The 18,422-nt window shown below is 29.4% G+C and overlaps 1 pseudogene; it reads right to left on the bottom strand.

Annotated features, from left to right (window-relative positions):
• Positions 1-18,422, bottom strand: part of LOC119602431 — a 61,619-nt pseudogene that overhangs the window by 31,739 nt on the left and 11,458 nt on the right.

Genomic DNA, 18,422 nt, shown 5'->3' with positions numbered 1-18,422 from the left:
GTTCAGTTCTAGTTCAGTTCTAGTTCAGTTCTAGTTCAGTTCTAGTTCAGTTCTAGTTCAGTTCTAGTTCAGTTCTAGTTCAGTTCTAGTTCAGTTCTAGTTCAGTTCTAGTTCAGTTCTAGTTCAGTTCTAGTTCAGTTCTAGTTCAGTTCTAGTTCAGTTCTAGTTCAGTTCTAGTTCAGTTCTAGTTCAGTTCTAGTTCAGTTCTAGTTCAGTTCTAGTTCAGTTCTAGTTCAGTTCTAGTTCAGTTCTAGTTCAGTTCTAGTTTAGTTCTAGTTCAGTTCTAGTATAGTTCTAGTTCAGTTCTAGTTCAGATCTAGTTCAGTTCTAGTACAGTTCTAGTTCAGTCCTAGTTCAGTTCTGGTACAGTTCTAGTTCAGTTCTAGTTCAGTTCAAGTTCAGTTCTAGTTCAGTTCTAGTTCAGTTCTAGTTCAGTTCTACTTCAGTTCTAGTTCAGTTCAAGTTCAGTTCTAGTTCAGTTCTAGTTCAGTTCTAGTTCAGTTCTAGTTCAGTTCTAGTTCAGTTCTAGTTCAGTTCTAGTTCAGTTCTAGTTCAGTTCTAGTTCAGTTCTAGTTCAGTTCTAGTTCAGTTCTAGTTCAGTTCTAGTTCAGTTCTAGTTCAGTTCTAGTTCAGTTCTAGTTCAGTTCTAGTTCAGTTCTAGTTCAGTTCTAGTTCAGTTCTAGTTCAGTTCTAGTTCAGTTCTAGTTCAGTTCTAGTTCAGTTCTAGTTCAGTTCTAGTTCTAGTTCAGTTCTAGTTCAGTTCTAGTTCAGTTCTAGTTCTGTTCCAGTTCTGTTCCAGTTCTGTTCTAGTTCAGTTCTAGTTCAGTTCTAGTTCAGTCCTAGTTCAGTTTTAGTTTAGTTCTAGTTCAGTTTTAGTTTAGTTCTATTTCTGTTTCTGGTCGGTAATTGAAATTGTCAAGTGTGTAAAATTTTTTTTCACTAAAAATTGTTCGCTTGGCCTATATCTACACAAAGCCATCTAGTCACCTGAGATATGAGATGAATGTGAAGATAGCAACAGTATTAGATAGAAAATGAATGGTAAAAGAACGTCAACGACGGCAAGAATAGATTTTTGCTAATTATTATGATGATGCTCATGATGATGGAAATAATGGTATGGCAATTTTTATTGATTGTTGATAAGTCAGACCATGATCGGAATGCTGTGTGAGGCTGCTCTGTTTTATCGATATAATATTCATAATATTTTGCTTTCTTTGGTTTTTATGAATAACTACTTCAACGTAAATATGTTGTTAGTTGTTTTATACTAAATAGGAAATTTAGTTAATAAGTATAAATATATACTGCGTTTTAGTATGTGAGGGTTACGGAATAAGAAATTTGTGTATGAGTTAGTTTTGGTAATACATATTTTGTTTATATTAAGATTTTTTTCAAAATAATTTAGATTTTACTGTAAATGTCGGATTTTAAACGCAATACGTTCAGTTCTAACACAATTCTTCCATTTAATAATCTATTGATTTATTAAATCATTTTAAAAAACTTAATAAGCAATTTTCTCGTAATTTTTTCTTCTTAGCTATTTATCAATATTCAGTTACATTCACTAGAAAAATGGATAATAATCAATTTATCATTAAAGGCAATATTGTAGATTGTCTTTTATAATCAATTGTAATTTAATAAATTGTAACTTAATAATTATGCAACATTAGTCAACAACAATAATAATAACGTCAACGACAAAACCACAAATTATTGTACACATGAATGATTTAATTATTACAAAATCTTCAATAGTATTGTTGTGAGTAAATAGAATTTAATAAATTGAAGGAAGGAAAATTGCAGTTGGTGTTGTCTATTTGGCGGTATTTTATTTTGTTATATTTAGACATGCGACTTGTTTGCGTTAGCGCTTTGTGAAAAGGGATCCAAAAATATAACTTTTCTTAAGTAATTGTAGAATTATTTGAACACTGAGCGCTAGTAGTAGCGTAGTCATAGTCTAGTCATAGTCTAGTCATAGTCTAGTCATAGTCTAGTCATAGTCTAGTCATATAGTCTAGTCATAGTCTAGTCATAGTCTAGTCATAGTCTAGTAGTCATAGTCTAGTCATAGTCTAGTCATAGTCTAGTCATAGTCTAGTCATAGTCTAGTCATAGTCTAGTCATAGTCTAGTCATAGTCTAGTCATAGTCTAGTCATAGTCTAGTCATAGTCTAGTCATAGTCGTCATAGTCTAGTCATAGTCTAGTCATAGTCTAGTCATAGTCTAGTCATAGTCTAGTCATAGTCTAGTCATAGTCTAGTCATAGTCTAGTCATAGTCTAGTCATAGTCTAGTCATAGTCTAGTCATAGTCTAGTCATAGTCTAGTCATAGTCTAGTCATAGTCTAGTCATAGTCTAGTCATAGTCTAGTCATAGTCTAGTCATAGTCTAGTCATAGTCTAGTCATAGTCTAGTCATAGTCTAGTCATAGTCTAGTCATAGTCTAGTCATAGTCTAGTCATAGTCTAGTCATAGTCTAGTCATAGTCTAGTCATAGTCTAGTCATAGTCTAGTCATAGTCGTATAGTCTATAGTCTAGTCATAGTCTAGTCTAGTCATAGTCTAGTCATAGTCTAGTCATAGTCTAGTCATAGTCTAGTCATAGTCTAGTCATAGTCTAGTCATAGTCTAGTCATAGTCTAGTCATAGTCTAGTCATAGTCTAGTCATAGTCTAGTCATAGTCTAGTCTAGTCAGTCATAGTCTAGTCATAGTCTAGTCATAGTCTAGTCATAGTCTAGTCATAGTCTAGTCATAGTCTAGTCATAGTCTAGTCATAGTCTAGTCATAGTCTAGTCATAGTCTAGTCATAGTCTAGTCATAGTCTAGTCATAGTCTAGTCATAGTCTAGTCATAGTCTAGTCATAGTCATAGTCTAGTCATAGTCTAGTCATAGTCTAGTCATAGTCTAGTCATAGTCTAGTCATAGTCTAGTCATAGTCTAGTTATAGTCTAGTTATAGTCTAGTCACAATCTGGTCTTTTTGATTAAAATCGTAAAGGAATCGAATATAATCTGTTTTTTTCTCTTTAAAAGTTTTTAGCAAACAGTAACTGATACTTAACTGATACCTTTATAAATAGATCATGTTGTGTAGCAGATTTTTGTTCAAATATTGTAATAATATAAAACGTTAGGTACCAATTATTGATTTTGTCTAACATGACGATGTGTGATAGAGTTTAAAGCAATAAAATTATGTTAATGACATACATATATAACATAGTCCATGGATTTATTTGTATTTTTAGATTCTTCATTCCTCAACGCAATTGAAAACAGCGGCCATATATGCTCAATAGCACTTTCCAGTACAACGTGACGTATGATTATTTTTAATTAATGGCAATAACGAAAATTATAGACAATAATATTCCGCATGGATTTTCAACATGGAAAGGTAAGTTTATTTTTGAAAATATTTTACAATTCACATCACAAACATGATACTTTGAATACTATGGATGTTTTTGAAAATTATGCTGAATATTTCACAATCCCTCGTATATGTGTTTACTTCTTCCCTTTAAAAGAATATTAAAAAATGTTATTTAATTGTTATTTTGTATCACACAATAATACCTTTCGTGAAATTATTTCATGTGTTTATATGTTTGACGAATCTGATTATTTAAAGCTTTCAAACTTCATATAAGAATGGTTTTGAATGTTGCACAGTGGTGCCATGAGCCGAAGAGTTATAAGATGAGTTTAGGAGTCATATATTTTCAGTATAATGTTTGATTTGCTCCACTGTGATTCATAACTTGATAATTCATTTAAAAGGGAATGTAATATCTGTATTTAATGGTAGAAAGTACACTATTATGTTGATGCATGTATGTGGAAATTAAGAAACCTTCAATGGAAATAATTTTAGTTTCCTTCGGAAATCCTTCTTTGTGTTTTAAAGCTTGCAGTTTGTTAAATCTACAAACAATCTTACAATCTTTTAAAAACACTAACAAAAGGAATTCAGCTAAATCTACTCATTGCTTGTGTTCCAATCTTATATTTCATAAATTTTACAACGTTTTTACTAATCTACTTTCAAAATTCATTAAAAGTTTTTCTTTTGAAAACCAATAAACTGAAATTTTCTTTATTCATCCTAAATATTGCCATAATTAAAGAGGTAATAAAAATGTCTTATACATTTTCAAATTCATATTTCCATTTTGCACAAGAGCTTTGGCTTATTAATTTAGTTCCAAATGGAAAACAACAACCTATTATTAGACATGTTTCATACCCAACTAGACAATGACGTTTAAATTTTAAATGAAATTTAAAACAATTCAAATAAAAATTTGTTAGACACAAAGTAAATTGGTATGTAGATTGATTTGATTGATATATATTTTTATCCAAAAATTTAGTTTTATTTTAAATGTTATTACAAACATTTGTTTATGTTTTTCGACATGTGAATATATGTATTTATTATTTTGTAAACATACATTGAATATTAAAATGGCACCAAACGTATTGGCCGTTGATAAAAGTGTGTTTACTTTTTCTGGTTAATAGTAATGTTTTTTGATAATAATTTATTATTTATATTAATATAAGAATATTTTAAAATGAGAAAAAAATATTTTAATAATTTTTATTTAAATTTTAACACTTGTTTGTAATGAAGGTCAAGAAATCGTTGCTGCATTTAGTATTTTGATTACAATAATAATTTATTAGCAATAATTTAAATATTTTTTAAATAAATAACGATTTTGTTGATATTAATTAAGCAAATAGTCAATCAAATTTGATTTATCAGTTAAATTACACAAGTTAATTATAAGTTGTATTTACGAGTTTTTGAGAAATAAGGTGGATGTAGAGGGGTTTAAACAGCAACAGTGGTTATTAAGGTAGAAGGTTTGAGGCGCATGGATCTCAAATCACAAAATTTATTTGTTTAACATAGTTCAGTTCAGTTCAGTTCTAGTTCAGTTCTAGTTCAGTTCTAGTTCAGTTCTAGTTCAGTTCTAGTTCAGTTCTAGTTCAGTTCTAGTTCAGTTCTAGTTCAGTTCTAGTTCAGTTCTAGTTCAGTTTCTAGTTCAGTTCTAGTTCAGTTCTAGTTCAGTTCTAGTTCAGTTCTAGTTCAGTTCTAGTTCATTCTAGTTCAGTTCTAGTTCAGTTCTAGTTCAGTTCTAGTTCAGTTCTAGTTCAGTTCTAGTTCAGTTCTAGTTCAGTTCTAGTTCAGTTCTAGTTCAGTTCTAGTTCAGTTCTAGTTCAGTTCTAGTTCAGTTCTAGTTCAGTTCTAGTTCAGTTCTAGTTCAGTTCTAGTTCAGTTCTAGTTCAGTTTCTAGTTCAGTTCTAGTTCAGTTCTAGTTCAGTTCTAGTTCAGTTCTAGTTCAGTTCTAGTTCAGTTCTAGTTCAGTTCTAGTAGTTCAGTTCTAGTTCAGTTCTAGTTCAGTTCTAGTTCAGTTCTAGTTCAGTTCTAGTTCAGTTCTAGTTCAGTTCTAGTTCAGTTCTAGTTCAGTTCTAGTTCAGTTCTAGTTCAGTTCTAGTTCAGTTCTAGTTCAGTTCTAGTTCAGTTCTAGTTCAGTTCTAGTTCAGTTCTAGTTCAGTTCTAGTTCAGTTCTAGTTCAGTTCTAGTTCAGTTCTAGTTCAGTTCTAGTTCAGTTCTAGTTCAGTTCTAGTTCAGTTCTAGTTCAGTTTCTAGTTCAGTTCTAGTTCAGTTCTAGTTCAGTTCTAGTTCAGTTCTAGTTCAGTTCTAGTTCAGTTCTAGTTCAGTTCTAGTTCAGTTCTAGTTCAGTTCTAGTTCAGTTATTTGTTTACACTTGACCCTAAATCTCCATGCAACAGTTTTGTTTTTCTACAGTTTACCACATGTTATCTCACGCTGACCCTTTTGCAGTAGTGTGAGTCATATTATTCAAATTGTTTGCTAAACAAATACCACAAATAAAATGTAAATATTGAATTAAAATCAAAATGCCAAAATATTAATAATTTTGTTTTTGTTTCGTTGTTGCAAAAAATAAATATTTATCTTGATCTCTATCATAGACTGTAATAAGTTAACAATATTTGCTTTGTAATTGGAAAATAGTTAGGTTTGAAAAAATAGCACAAAAATAAATAAACATTTAAGTTTCAAATATTTTAATTTAACATAAACACATTCAGTAATATTAATAGAATAGAGAATATTTTAATATGTTTTAAATTAGGCCCCCTTGTGTTTATTTAAGAACTTTTTTTAAATGAATTTTTTTTAAATGCATTTTTTTGATGTTAAAATTTTTACAGCGTTTGATGGTTGACTAGAATTTAAATTTTAGCACATGATGGAAACAAGTGGTCTAAACTAAAATATACGGGCATAAATTAAACCAAATTGTTAAGCAAAATATTAAGTTAAATATAGTGTAAAGTAAAACATCCAAAATACGGACAAATATAATTTAGTCTTGAAACTAATTTTGGCAATCAGTTTTTTTTAATTTTATGAATAAATTCAACTAAATTACCTACATTAGAAATATGGCTGTAATTAACGAAACTATGTTACTTTTTCTGTTTTGTTTATAAGTGTGTCACGTATTCACAATTAAATAAAATTTTGCAACAAATATACATACATATTTTTACAGATTGATTTGAATTGACAGTGAGTTTGGGAAAAAACATTCAAATAGATGATCAATGGTTATTGACTGTTTAATGTTAAAAGACAGACATATATTAGCTTGTTTTAGTTTAAATGTTTTTCTGATGTTTTAATTTTATTTGCTTTTGGGCATAATTTGTTGCAGCTTGGAAAAATGCAAATGAACTTGACCTGCATCTCTGCAGGTAGTATATGTACTGTTATGCATGTAGTAGTGATAACACACAAAATAACTAACTAACTAACTAACTAACTAACTAACTAACTAACTAACTAACTAGCTAACTAACTAACTAACTACTAACTAACTAACTAACTAACTAACTAACTAACTAACTAACTAACTAACTAACTAACTAACTAACTAACTAACTACTAACTAACTAACTAACTAACTAACTAACTAACTAACTAACTAACTAACTAACTAACTAACTAACTAACTAACTAACTAACTAACTAACTAACTAACTAACTAACTAACTAACTAACTAACTAACTAACTAACTAACTAACTAACTAACTAACTAACTAACTAACTAACTAACTAACTAACTAACTAACTAACTAACTAACTAACTAACTACTACTAACTAACTAACTAACTAACTAACTAACTAACTAACTAACTAACTAACTAACTAACTAACTACTAACTAACTAACTAACTAACTAACTAACTAACTAACTAACTAACTAACTAACTAACTAACTAACTAACTAACTAACTAACTAACTAACTACTAACTAACTAACTACTAACTAACTAACTAACTAACTAACTAACTAACTAACTAACTAACTAACTAACTACTAACTAACTAACTAACTAACTAACTAACTAACTAACTAACTAACTAACTAACTAACTAACTAACTAACTAACTAACTAACTAACTAACTAACTAACTAACTAACTAACTAACTAACTAACTAACTAACTAACTAACTAACTAACTAACTAACTAACTAACTAACTAACTAACTAACTAACTAACTAACTAACTAACTAACTAACTAACTAACTAACTAACTAACTAACTAACTAACTAACTAACTAACTAACTAACTAACTAACTAACTAACTAACTAACTAACTAACTAACTAACTAACTAACTAACTAACTAACTAACTAACTAACTAACTAACTAACTAACTAACTAACTAACTAACTAACTAACTAACTAACTAACTACTAACTAACTAACTAACTAACTAACTAACTAACTAACTAACTAACTAACTAACTAACTAACTAACTAACTAACTAACTAACTAACTAACTAACTAACTAACTAACTAACTAACTAACTACTAACTAACTAACTAACTAACTAACTAACTAACTAACTAACTAACTAACTAACTAACTAACTAACTAACTAACTAACTAACTAACTAACTAACTAACTAACTAACTAACTAACTAACTAACTAACTAACTAACTAACTAACTAACTAACTAACTAACTAACTAACTAACTAACTAACTCACTAACTAACTAACTAACTAACTAACCTAGACATATTCATTTGGTAGATCATAATTATTACGCAAAATTTTGGTTTTGTATTTTTGGTTTCTGACTAACATTCAAACTTGTTTATGACGTAGATTCTGCAAAAAGCCTCATTTATTTGCGATGCTTTGTCACTTTTGTTCTTTTTGTTTCATAGTCAGAATCAGCTGTTACTTTTGTCCCAAAAATTTTATTTTTTGGCCACAAACAGGGAAGTAAACCAATTTTAATATTTTAATTTTGGGTTGCAATTTTTTACAGTCATTTCTCGGCAAAAACTTATTTATCTGTTTTTTATTCAGTGATACATAGCAATATGGGAATATTTGTGCTATTTTAGCAAACATTTTAAAAAATTTAATTTAACTTTTACCCTAATTCCCAAGTGTACTTCCCAGCTATGTATGTTCTTTCGCCTACTTGTTTCCAAGAGAGTGTTGAATATACTTTTTTCTATATTAGCAACTTGTTGCAACTTTTAGCTGTCATTCATGGTAGCAGTAGTATTTAATTTAAACCAATTTGGTTTCTTTTTTTCGCAAATGTTTGAGCTTTTGAATTGTAGGTAAAAAATTCACATAATTAAAAATTTTATGCTCCAGAAAACAGTTTAATGTGGCTGAATGTTTTTTGCTAACAATTTTAATAAGATAATTAAAGAATTACCTAGAGATTATCTAGATTTTATTTTTAGGTTTTTATTTTAAAATTTTTAAACTGTATTTAAAGCTTTAGCAGCAAATGTATTAAAATTTGCACTTCAGCAAATATTATAAAACAGGTTTGCTATTGAAACCTGTGAGTTGTGTGACAAGTTTAATTGATAAATGATATTATGGGGAGAAACAAATAACTGTTTGCTTGGTTTTTAGAAGACTAATAAATTAAATTATTATTATAAGCATTTATTTTGTAATACATTAATCAGTAGTTTTGAATATTATCAAAATATATTTAACGTTTCAATGAGTTCAAAAATTTTATTTAAGAATTAGAAAATTTAGCTTTGTTAGACATATTGATTAACTTCTTGCAATTACTTTTACCATAACATTACTCATATTAAAAATAAATTGCATAAAATAAGAAATTACCACACGTTTTATAAAACAACACATTTGACATGTTTTTCAAAACTCACCCTCAAGTAAACTCAGTCTATATTAGTTAATTTAAAGGAAATTTATTTAGTTTTCTTTTCCTACAAAATGTCTATCATAAAATCAATTTGTTTAAGCATGTCATTTTAAGCTTGACATCCTCTTTTTGTGTGTGTTTTTTGTACATTATTCCTTTTATTTATTTCTTTAGAGTCTCTACAGACTTTTGTATACAATTTCAATATCATTTCACTTTTGATACTCTATCAACCACTTGGCCACGTACACTATAGGTTGTGGCAAATGAAAAGGAACAGTTTTATCTTTTTATATAAAAAAATATATATTCTTAAAAAAACAACTTAACTTACACGCGTAATTTCTATCAATGGCAGCATTTTATAAAAATGAGAAAAACAGAAAACCTAAAAATTTTTAGAAAACTTAAAACGACCTAGGGGAGGTGTAGACATATCAAAAGTGACAGGAAAACAAGCATTATTAACAGGAAAAAAACTGGCATAGTAAATAAAATAAATTACATGAACTTTTTACTTAAATGGCAACTGGTTCACTAAAGATGATTTATGAGTATCTTATATGGTTAACATTATAGACGTTCTATAATTATTGAGTATACATTTCTATTTGATAAGAATAAGTATATGCTATAAAGTGTAGAATGAATAGAAATAACAATATATGACTGAGTCAACAATCCACAAATTTAAGTTTTCTTAGAAAATTTCTGAATTTATAATCGCTAAATTATTGAGGAGTACGAATAGTAAAGTGCTGCAATGAATGTGAAAGCATTGGATTGAGTATCGAAGGGTAATAAAGGATATACATTCGTATTTGACTAGGTTTGTTGATGTGAGAGTATATTTTGTGGTGGAAGAGCACAAACGTTCTTCAGAGATCTGTTCGCAGATAACTACATTAGAGCAGTAGAGCCTAAAGAGAAAATTGCATCTATGAACCGGCAAAGAAATTTACAGCTATTTGCTATTAATTCATTTATTCAGTTTGAGTTTTGTTGCAATTGTTTCGCTTTTTACAATCCTACTTAAATGCAACGTTACGTATACTTTATTTATATAAATCGATATTGCGTACACGCATGGTTTACTTAGTAATTACTACAGCTGATTGATTTTTTTTATACAAAAGTAAATTTTTAATGACTAATTGAACAGTTCAGTGATTTCTGATATTTTCTCAATTGAAGCGTTATTTATGGATCCATTTTAGTTGGAAAATTATGTTGAGCACCAGTTTTTGAGCGAATTCTTTGCTTATAACTACATCAGAGTAGAAAATCATAAAGGGAAAATTGCATAAAATATGAAGCGGGAAAGAAATTTACAGCTATTGTTAGGAGTTTATTAATTCAGTTTAAGTCTTGCTGTGATTGTTTAGCTTTTTACAATCCTAGTTACTTGCAACGTTGCGTATACTTTATTTCGATAATTCGAAATTGCGTATACGCATGGTTTACTTAGTAATAACTAAAGCTAATTTTTTAAATAAATGTTTAATAACACAGGCCAACAATGAAAAAACTTTTTAAATAATTTTGACTAATCTCAGTGTTATTTCCATAAGTCGTATCACCCAATTTTTTACATTTTCATCTTTTAGTCCTTCTGATTTCCAAATATAAACTTTTGTTGCGAATAATGGCCATCACTGCCTCTAGACTTATACTTTAAGATATAGAAATACTTTAAGATAGTAGCAGCACGGCTCTGAAGGGGAAAACGATTTTTACAAAAATGTTGGCGCTAAATATATCTGTTTGGATTTTCACCTCAAAAAATCGGTTAAAAGTTTTAGAAGTTATTACAAATTCCTCCGATCCTTTAGTGTCACAAAACACTTATCTGAGAAATATTTAATACAATTAAATATTATAATAAAACCATGTCATTATATAAAATATATTCGTATTAACTTTAATGTGAGATTTTATCCTCATTATATAGCGTAAACCGTATTTGGGGTATAGTCATAAATGGGAAAACCTACCGGCGGCAGCTTTAAGAATCCAGTTTCAAACTTTTACCAATTTTGTTAAGCAAACTTTAAAATTTTGGGAAACGATTGGGTACGATTCAGAATCCATAAAGCTTTTGGTGATGTTATTAAAATAAATCCTATATTAGTTTGCATATAGCTTAATGTACAAAATGTATTTCTTTTTTTCCTGCAATGAAGCAGAATTAGTTCTTAACTTAACCTTCAGGCAAAATGTTAAAAAATCCTTAAAATTTATTGACAAATATTTATTTGATTACTGTTTTCGTATTCATTATTCACATTATTATTTATGTATATAAATTGTAATATTGTGTACTAAATACAATAAATATGAATAGTTTAAACATTCAAGAATTTAGTTCAAAAGCAACAAGTACCATATTTATGCAAGTAAGGAATAATTTTTGAAAAATTCTTACTAACATAACAATGCATTCATAAATATAAATTTATAATTTGTGCATTATGTATGTATGAGTAAACGTATGTGTATTTATATGATACACTCATATGTACAATTTAAGGATATGGGTATGAAAAACTAACATTTCATGCATGACAACAACAATAATATACATACATATATAGGAAAACAATGCAACACTATCCGACTCTGTGAATCATTTTGTGAAATTCGAATGTATGTGTAAGTTGTTGTTGTTGTAGTTGCTACATATTGTTGTGGTATTATGAAAGGACAACCAAGCAAACATAAACATTTGGTTTCATATTGAATATCGTACGTTGCCTCAATTGTCAAATATGTGATAATAGATTGAAAATAATAATAATAATGATTTCTTTTCAATTTGAGAAACTTTTAGGAAAAGTGATTTCCTCAGGTTTAGGCTGGGCGTTTGCTGGGTTGAATTGCTGAAATATTCCTCGCAGTTACTACTACGTTTTGGAGAAATGACTTCTGTTGCAGTTAGTTTTTATTCTTCCCTTTTTGCCTCTGGGTGCTATTATTTTTGTTTGTTATTATTACAACTTGTTGTAGCGGATACAACAATCATAAATACTGCTGCAAAAAAAACATCATAAAGCACTTGACTTCAAGTGTATAATTTAAGCTTTCACAGAATTTTCGATTTTATATCATACACCACTAAAATAAGTAGAATACTAAGCATTTGTATAGAAAAAAATATTGGTTAGACGAACCCATTAAATGATAAAAAAGGCTCAGGTTCTGTCTGTGCAGCCATAAAGCTTTATATTTAAAGTATTCCAGGAAGTCCTCCATAATAATTACGTAAGTTTGTATTGTATTCCATTTTATATATAGAGAGTATATGTGTGTGTGTGTGAAAGAAAGTTCTGTTTTGTAAGTGAATTCAGGTTTTCAGTGTTGTATTGAAATCGTGCAATGATTTTCATACTCACTTTATTTAACTTATTTTCGTTATCGAGGGTGTCGGTAATGTTCCAATTTTGTTTCTGCAAAGAAAAAACCAAAAATGTATACGTTTAACTCACTATTGACATGCACAAATAAATACTGCAACTTTTGTTTTTTTTTTTTTGTATTTTGACATATTTCAGGACATTCTGAATGTTTTATTAAGGATGTAATGTAAAATTTTGTATTACATAAATATGTATGATATCATGACCTTAATAAATATTAAACGTTAAATTAATATTTATTATTTATGTTATTTTAATAAATAATCTACGTCTGAGATTATTCAAATTAAATGTCAAAAATGTATAGCTTTTTTCTACTAGCCATAGTCAAGTCATAGTCTAGTCACAATCTAGTCACAGTCTAGTCAAAGTCTAGTCACAGTCTAGTCACAATCAAGTTACAGTCTAGTCATAGTCTGCTCATAGTCTAGTCATAGTGTAGTCATAGTGTAGTCATAGTGTAGCCATAGTGTGGTCATAGTGTAGTCATAGTGTAGTCATAGTGTAGTCATAGTGTAGTCATAGTGTAGTCATAGTGTAGTCATAATGTAGTCATAGTGTAGTCATAGTGTAGTCATAGTGTAGTCATAGTGTAGTCATAGTCTAGTCATAGTGTAGTCATAGTGTAGTCATAGTGTAGTCATAGTCTAGTCATAGTCTAGTCATAGTCTAGTCATAGTCTAGTCATAGTCTAGTCATAGTCTAGTCATAGTCTAGTCATAGTCTAGTCATAGTCTAGTCATAGTCTAGTCATAGTCTAGTCATAGTCTAGTCATAGTCTAGTCATAGTCTAGTCTAGTCTAGTCATAGTCTAGTCATAGTCTAGTCATAGTCTAGTCATAGTCTAGTCATAGTCTAGTCATAGTCTAGTCATAGTCTAGTCATAGTCTAGTCATAGTCTAGTCATAGTCTAGTCATAGTCTAGTCATAGTCTAGTCGTATTCTAGTCATAGTCTAGTCATAGTCTAGTCATAGTCTAGTCATAGTCTAGTCATAGTCTAGTCATAGTCTAGTCATAGTCTAGTCATAGTCTAGTCATAGTCTAGTCATAGTCTAGTCATAGTCTAGTCATAGTCTAGTCATAGTCTAGTCATAGTCTAGTCATAGTCTAGTCATAGTCTAGTCATAGTCTAGTCATAGTCTAGTCATAGTCTAGTCATAGTCTAGTCATAGTCTAGTCATAGTCTAGTCATAGTCTAGTCATAGTCTAGTCATAGTCTAGTCATAGTCTAGTCATAGTCTAGTCATAGTCTAGTCATAGTCTAGTCATAGTCTTCTAGTCATAGTCTAGTCATAGTCTAGTCATAGTCTAGTCATAGTCTGGTTATAGTCTAGTCATAGTCTAGTCATAGTCTAGTCATAGTCTAGTCATAGTCTAGTCATAGTCTAGTCATAGTCTAGTCATAGTCTAGTCATAGTCTAATTTGAGTTCGATAAAATATAAATTTATTTTTTATGAATATTAAAATAATTCTCATCTTTTAAAATGTTTTTTCGTTTTTCATAAAATCATTTCTGCATTCATCATTTCATAAAAAACCATTTCATTATACCCTACACCACCATAGTGGGAAGGATATTATGCGTTTGTGCCGATGTTTGTAATGCACTAAAATATTAGTACTATACCTTTAAGTATACCGATCGACTCAGAATTACTTTCTGAGTTGATTTAACGATGTCCGTCAAATCGTCCGAGTGTCCATGTAAAATTTGTTATCAAAGTACAGGTCGCAATTTTCAAGATAATTTGATGAAATTTGGAATACATGTTTCTTTTGACTCAGGAACGAAGCCTATTGAAAATGGTTAAAATCGGTCTAATATTTCACCTAGCCCCCAAACAACTGAACCCCCCGAAAAGGGCTTTTGAGCTCATAATTATGTATAATATAAATGTATCTCGATAAAAGTTCGCACAACTAAGTTTTATACAAGCCTTGATGACTTTGCCGAATTTCTAAATGATCGGTCTTCATTTGACCCTATCCCCCATACAAAGCCCCTCTTCGGAAAATGACTTGAATATCCGCAATTCACTTATTAACACTGTTATTGCAATGAAATTTATCACATACAATTATTACATAAATATAAATCTATCCAGCCCATTTTATCGGGATCGGTTCGCATTTGCTCCTATCCCCAATAAAAAGCCTCTTTCAGAAAAGTAGTTTTTCGTCAATAAATTGCCTAAATAAATCCGAATCAAGGTAATATTCCAGATAAATGCTTTATTATGAAAAATAGTTCACATTCAATATTCATAACTGGTGTAGGGTATCATATTGTCGGTCACGCCCGACTATACTTTCTTACTTGTTTTCATAAAAAATCATTTCTGCATATATTTTTTCTAGTAAATATTTTAATAAAATTTTAAAAATTATCATTATTTATCAACAAATATTATTTTGTTGTTAATTCTGTTATTTTTGCTTTAAAGAATATATATATTGTTGTTATTCTTTTTTGCAGTAATTATTGAAATAAAAATATTTGAATTTGTTGATTTAATTTTTATATTTACATAAAAGTTTCCTGCTTCATTTGTTGCAAATGTGTTTGTATGTGGCAAATATAATAATTCTAATAAATATATAATTCTATTCATTTGAATAAACTATTAAATAAGGTATAATAAATTCTTTATTAAATGTAAATTTTTAAAATAATTTCAACATTTCCGTTTGGGTAGAAAAGGAAATTGAATGTAGTAGAATTTTGTTTGTTATTCTTAGAGAATTGAATTGCAATGCAATGGAATTAAAGGGATAAGAAAAATTATATTAAATATGAAGCAACTCACAAAAGGATTTTTTATTGGAATAAGGATTTTTATTTAAATATAAATATAATCTTTTCCGTAACAACTTTATTATTATAGCCAATAGGTTAATTACGAACTTCTTTTAAATTAAATTTTGTCTCTTGAAAATGAACATGACTTATCACACAACCCATTTATGAACAATTGCTCTTCCTTTAATATTAGAATTTTAGCAAAACATCCTTACAAATTCTTTGACTAAATCACAATACATGTCAAACATTTTATTTGATTTGTACAATTTGTGTTACACATAAAAGTTTTTATGCTATTTATTTTATTGAAAATAAATTTTTTTGCAGTTAAATTACTTTAATAACATTATATTATGTGAGTATGTCAAAATGCTTGTGTGTTTTTTTATTCCAAAAATCAAGGAACAAGGATATATGTATTACTATTTTTAGGTATGAGCTGCTGTTTTAAGGCCATACAAAACGCCTACAGGAAATATATTTATTGGTTGTTATTATTTCCGTAGTTTAGGGCAATTTGTTTATTTATTCGGATTCAAAAGGGCGGGATGGCACTTGTTTTATCATCATTTCAAGAATTTTTTTACATTTTATCTTCTCCTCTTCAACAAGACATTTTTTATCGCATCAACAACATTTTACAAAATTGTTATAAAGCAGTTTTAGATATTTGATTTTTATTGATTTGTAATAGTTTGTTTGTTGTTAAGTACGAAATAGTGAAGATATAAATGTGTAAGTTTGTCATATATATGGATATAACCGTCTGCTCCAAACATAAGGAAACGATGAATTTGAAAAATAAACAACGAGAATTATAGTCTAGTCTATAGTCTATTGACTAGTCTATAGTCTAGTCTATAGTCTAGTCTATAGTATAGGCTATAGTCTAGTCTATAGTCTGGTCTATAGTCTAGTCTATAGTCTAGTCTATAGTCTAGTCTATAGTCTAGTCCATAGTATAGTCCATAGTATAGTCTATAGTCTAGTCTATAGTCTAGTCTATAGTCCAGTCTATAGTCTAGTCTATAGTCTAGTCCATAGTATAGTCCATAGTATAGTCTATAGTCTAGTCTATAGTCTAGTCTATAGTCTAGTCTATAGTCTAGTCTAAAGTCTAGTCTATTGTCTAGTCTAAAGTCTAGTGTATTGCCTAGTCTATAAACTAGTCTATAGTCTAGTCTATAGTCTAGTCTATAGTCTAGTCTATAATCTAGTCTATAGTCTAGTCTATAGTGTAGTCTATAGTCTAGTCTATAGTCTAGTCTATAGTCTAGTCTGTAGTCTAGTCTATAGTCTAGTCTATAGTCTAGTCTATAGTCTAGTCTATAGTCTAGTCTATAGTCTAGTCTATAGTCTAGTCCATAGTATAGTCCATAGTATAGTCTATAGTCTAGTCTATAGTCTAGTCTATAGTCTAGTCTAAAGTCTAGTCTATTGTCTAGTCTAAGGTCTAGTCTATTGTCTAGTCTATAAACTAGTCTATAGTCTAGTCTATAGTCTAGTCTATAGTCTAGTCTATAGTCTAGTCTATAGTCTAGTCTATAGTCTAGTCTATAGTCTAGTCTATAGTCTAGTCTATAGTCTAGTCTATAGTCTAGTCTATAGTCTAGTCTATAGTCTAGTCTATAGTCTAGTCTATAGTCTAGTCTATAGTCTAGTCTATAGTCTAGTCTATAGTCTAGTCTATAGTCTAGTCTATAGTCTAGTCTATAGTCTAGTCTATAGTCTAGTCTATAGTCTAGTCTATAGTCTAGTCTATAGTCTAGTCTATAGTCTAGTCTATAGTCTAGTCTATAGTCTAGTCTATAGTCTAGTCTATAGTCTAGTCTATAGTCTAGTCTATAGTCTAGTCTATAGTCTAGTCTATATCAGTCTATAGTCTAGTCTATAGTCTAGTCTATAGTCTAGTCTATAGTCCTAGTCTATAGTCTAGTCTATAGTCTAGTCTATAGTCTAGTCTAGTCTAGTCTATAGTCTAGTCTATAGTCTAGTCTATAGTCTAGTCTATAGTCTAGTCTATAGTCTAGTCTATAGTCTAGTCTATAGTCTAGTCTATAGTCTAGTCTATAGTCTAGTATATAGTCTAGTCTATAGTCTAGTCTAGTCTATAGTCTAGTCTATAGTCTAGTCTAGAGTCTAGTCTATAGTCTAGTCTATAGTCTAGTCTATAGTCTAGTCTGTAGTCTAGTCTATAATCTAGTCTATAGTCTAGTCCATAGTATAGTCCATAGTATAGTCTATAGTCTAGTCTATAGTCTAGTCTATAGTCCAGTCTATAGTCTAGTCTATAGTCTAGTCCATAGTATAGTCCATAGTATAGTCTATAGTCTAGTCTATAGTCTAGTCTATAGTCTAGTCTATAGTCTAGTCTAAAGTCTAGTCTATTGTCTAGTCTAAAGTCTAGTCTATTGTCTAGTCTATAAACTAGTCTATAGTCTAGTCTATAGTCTAGTCTATAGTCTAGTCTATAATCTAGTCTATAGTCTAGTCTATAGTCTAGTCTATAGTCTAGTCTATAGTCTAGTCTATAGTCTAGTCTATAGTCTAGTCTATAGTCTAGTCTATAGTCTAGTCTATAGTCTAGTCTATAGTCTAGTCCATAGTATAGTCCATAGTATAGTCTATAGTCTAGTCTATAGTCTAGTCTATAGTCTAGTCTAAAGTCTAGTCTATTGTCTAGTCTAAGGTCTAGTCTATTGTCTAGTCTATAAACTAGTCTATAGTCTAGTCTATAGTCTAGTCTATAGTCTAGTCTATAGTCTAGTCTATAGTCTAGTCTATAGTCTAGTCTATAGTCTAGTCTATAGTCTAGTCCTATAGTCTAGTCTATAGTCTAGTCTATAGTCTAGTCTATAGTCTAGTCTATAGTCCTAGTCTATAGTCTAGTCTATAGTCTAGTC

The sequence above is a fragment of the Lucilia sericata genome, unplaced genomic scaffold (genome assembly GCF_015586225.1).
Source record: "Lucilia sericata isolate MDLA Ls3-8-SP2 unplaced genomic scaffold, ASM1558622v1 Contig000232F_arrow, whole genome shotgun sequence".
Classification (NCBI taxonomy): Eukaryota; Metazoa; Arthropoda; class Insecta; order Diptera; family Calliphoridae; genus Lucilia; species Lucilia sericata.
The sequence above is the reverse complement of the archived record's forward strand: the minus strand, read 5'-3'. Positions and strand labels throughout refer to the sequence as shown.